The sequence below is a fragment of the Nannospalax galili genome, unplaced genomic scaffold (assembly GCF_000622305.1).
Source record: "Nannospalax galili isolate Female #2095 unplaced genomic scaffold, S.galili_v1.0 scaffold408, whole genome shotgun sequence".
Classification (NCBI taxonomy): Eukaryota; Metazoa; Chordata; class Mammalia; order Rodentia; family Spalacidae; genus Nannospalax; species Nannospalax galili.
In genome coordinates, this window is record NW_008358662.1 from 392944 (window position 1) to 397023 (window position 4080).

General features: G+C 46.1%; 1 pseudogene across 1 annotated transcript; it reads right to left on the reverse strand.

The window, feature by feature from the left end:
• Positions 1 to 56: 56 nt before the first annotated feature.
• Positions 57 to 3181, reverse strand: LOC103724868 (annotated as a pseudogene). Its single transcript, XR_001872136.2, has 2 exons — positions 3142 to 3181; positions 57 to 923 (listed from the first exon to the last, which is right to left on the reverse strand). The product of XR_001872136.2 is annotated as a 40S ribosomal protein SA pseudogene (transcript).
• Between the last annotated feature and the right edge of the window lie 899 nt (positions 3182 to 4080).

The following is a 4080-nucleotide window of genomic DNA, read 5'->3' on the forward strand; positions in this document are numbered from 1 at the left end:
ATTTTATTATTTAAAAAATTATTTATTTTTAGAAACACTTTATTTTCCATCCACCTTCTTTCCACCCTGCTCAGGTGACTGCAGCACAGCTCATGACCATTCAGTGGTTGTTCCAACCCATTCAGTGGCCTGAGCAGTGGGGGCTGCAGACCAGTCCTCAGTGGCCGGCTGGGCACTCCAGTCTTCAGTAGGGAACTGCTGGATAGGTACAGAGGGCTCTTGCACGCTTTCAGACCAGTCTGCCGCCTCTGGCTGAGCTGCAGTGAACTCAGGAGCTGGTGCAGTCCATTCACCCTGAAATTCCTCCTTGGTTACAGCCTTTTCAGCAGCTGCCTGCTCTTCCTTCTCAATCTCTTCAGGGTCTCTGTAGAAGTAGAGATCAGGCATGACCTCCCAAGGGAGCTCACGGGGCTGGAACCACGCATGTGCAGAACTTTCGGGGCCAGCATCCACCATATCAAACCCACAGAGTGAGCTCTCTTATTGTTGCATGGGATGGCAATATTTACATAGGCAGAGGAGAATCTGCGTTACAAAGAGCGATGGTAGGCAGGTTGACATAAGACTCTTCTGTGAGGGGCTGGTGGTCAGCCCTGGGGTCAGTCACCGCCAGAAGACGTGGCTCCCTGAAGGCTGCTTGAATCTGTTTAGTGAAGGTCCCAGGAGTGAAGCGGCCAGCTATTGGAGTGGCTCCAGTGGCAGCAGCAAACTTCAGCACAGCTCGCCGGCCAATGTTCCGGGAGGAGATGACGCTGACATCAGCAGGGTTTTCAATGGCAGCAGCTTTTCCCAAGTCCTCCTCAGATTTATGATGTAGATGCCGTCACTTTTCCTCTTGTAGATGTACTATTCCATCTGGAAGTCAAGGTTGGGTTCCTGTGCAAGGAATTTGAGGACATCCTCTTCCTTCATTTGCAGGACATTGTGTTAAGTTTCCCTTTAAGTTACTCGACGGGAATCAAGAACAAAGCCGTATGGACCCCTCCCTGGGCAGCGCGCAAAAGCTATTTATTTTTTTATTTTATGTGTATGAGTGCATTGCCTGCATGTATGTGAGTGCACCCATGTGGTACAGTGCCTCGGAGGTCAGAAGAGAACTTCAGATTCCCTTGGAACTGGAGTTAAGGACCTTTCGTAGCTGCCTTGTGGATGCTGGGAATCAAACCCACGTCCTCTGCAAGAGCAGTCAGTGCTCTTAACTGCTAAGCCATCTCTCCAGTACCCTTGTTTATTATTTTTATTTTAAGTGTGTAAGTGTTTTGCCTGCATGTGGGTAAGTGCACCTGTGTTATGCAATGCCTGCCAGTGCTCTTAGCTGTTTCTCTAGCCCCTTGTTTTTGTTTTTGAGACAATGTCACACTATGAAGGGCAAGCTGGCCTCACTCTTCATTTTCCTGCCTCAGCATCCAGGATGCTGGGATTATAGGCCTTTACTTCTCTACTTGTGGCCCCAGGAGGATTTGTTCAGCCTAGAAAATCAGCTTGGAAAACACAGTAAGATCACATATCTTGGGGAAGAAAAAAACCAACAAACAATTCTTTGTGGCAATTCCAAATTAAGAGTAAACTAGTAGCCTTTCTTTACCACTTGGAGACCACAATCTCTCCAGCTGCCTCCCTTTTACTGTCTCTGTCTGTCTGTCTGTCTGTCTTTCTCCCAGAATTCAGGCCATGCCCTCTTACAGTGTGTTCCTTACAACCAAGAACTGACAAGCACCTGCTGTGACAGAGAGCTCAGACTTCAGTGGGAAAGCAGGCTCAGCACCTTCCTTTATCACTGAAAGATAAGTTTATGGTCCTTTCATTTCTTTTTAAAAATTTTCTTATTCACTTATTTTTTGGTTTGTTTGTTTATTTTTATTTTATGTGTATGAGTGTTTTGCTTCCATGCATGTAAGTACCCTTGCGCATCTGCAGAGGCCAGAAGAAGGTGTCAGATCTGGAACTGGAGTTTTGAATAGTTGTTAGCTGCCATGTGAGTGCTGGGCACTGAACCGGGATTCTCTGGAAGAGTAACCAATGCTCTTAACCACTGAGCCATCTCTCCAGCCCCAAGTTCATTGTCCTAACTAATGCCTGCCTCTGTGCCCCTTGGCATGTAGGCCAGGGCAGGCTAGATCACATGGTATGAAGCTTGCCCACACCATCTTGAGACTTACAAGAGTCAGAAACCCCCTTTGGGGATTTTAAGGCTCTTTCTTCTGCCTCACCCAAACCCCTGCCATGTTAGACACAGTAGCTATGTCTCCTAATGCAGCTACTCTTTGGACCTGAGGGTCTGCCCTCCTCTTCAGGGCCCCATCTCCTAATAAAGCTCCCCTAAATGGTAATTGTATCAGTTCCTTTCCACAAACCTGTCCTCTTCTTTCATTTTTATTTCTGACACCACTGTGATATAATAAGAATACACAATTGTTCTTTCATACTTTAAAATAGGGAAGGGGGGGTCAGCTGGAGAGCTGACTCAGTGGTTCAGAATGCTGGTTGTTCTTGCAGAAGACCGGGTTTCAAATCCTAGCACCCATATGGCAGCTAACAACTGTCTGTAACTCCAGTTCCAGGAGATCCAACAGCCTCTTCTGTACTCCGAGGGCATTGCATGAGATGGGTGCACTGGGCATAGGCAATACATGCATACACATAAAATAAAAATAAATAAAATATTCTTAAAAAGATAGTGGAGTAGGGCAGAGAGTGAGATTAAGAAGGCCTTGCACAATACCTTACAAAGATATGAAAAAGAGAAGTTGGCAAAGAGGAAAGCTGGAACCTACCCCCTTCACCTCAAAGAGGTCACTGCAGGTTTAGAGGCACTCTAGAGTATCTGAAGGTGACCTATGCTTCATTATAACATCAACAGGCACTCCTGGGCAGAGATTTAAAATGCTAATGAGCTGGGCATAGTGGCACATGCCTTTAATCCCAGCACTTGGGAGGCAGAGACAGGCGGATCTTTGTGAGTTCAAGGCCAGCCTGGTCTACATAGTGAGTTCCAGGACAGCTGGGGCTACAGGGAGACCTTGTTTCAAAAAGACAAAAAAATAAATAAAATGCTAATGAGACATGCAACACATGAAGTTGTATGTAGGACTACATGCAACAGAGCATTCAAGGAAAAGACTGTGCTATGCCAATAACCCCCCAAACCCCCTGAAAGCCCAACTATATGTACAATGGCCATATGAGCTGCTGCTTTTGCTTTGCTCTAATCCATTCCTCCCTTAGAAGTATATCCTTTCTCTCTCTCTCTCTCTCTCTCTCTCTCTCTCTCTCTCTCTCTCTCTCTCTCACTGCTTTGAGATAGTGTCTTATGTAGCCAGGCTGGCCTCAAACTCCCTAATGTAGCCATGATAACCTTGAACTCCTGATCCTCCTGTCTCTACTTCCTGAGCTCTGGGATTGCAGGTATGCATCACCATGCATGGTTTATTCAGTGCTGGGGATCAAACCCAGGGCCTCATGCATCGTAGGTAAGTACCCTACTAACTGAACTATATTCCCCAGCCAGAAGTGTGTCCTTTCTTAAATTCTCTCATTTTGCTTACTATTATCTATTTGTCTCTGTTCAATTCTTTGATCTGGGGTACAAGATCATAACTCCTGGAGAGTACCCACAAAATCCAGATATCAGCTGCTATTACCTTGGAACAAACTTCCTAACACCTTTGGAACTAATTCCCTGAGTGACAAGGGTAGAGGAGTGTCTTCTGCCATTCTCCATATCAGCTCATTTCAGCTACACTAGCTTTTGCTGTGGAGGTGACTCTTGGTGTGCCCCAGGTTGCTTCAGGATGGAGCTGATTGCTACAGGAATTAGCTGTGTGATTAGCTGATTGGAACTTTCAGCCCTACCCAGACCCTAGGCAATGATTTCACCAAGCCTGTGTAACACAAGCCTCATTAAACCACTAAGCTACAGAAGTTCCAGGTGCTCCAGACTAGTAAATAATGCAGCTGTGAGAGGGCCCCTCTCCTTTACAGTAACAGGCTTTCCTGACTTCTGCAAGTCATCTGGAAAATTATCAAATCTGGGGAAGAAGTTTGTGTGAAGCCCTGATTTCAAGCTGGTTAGACAGATGA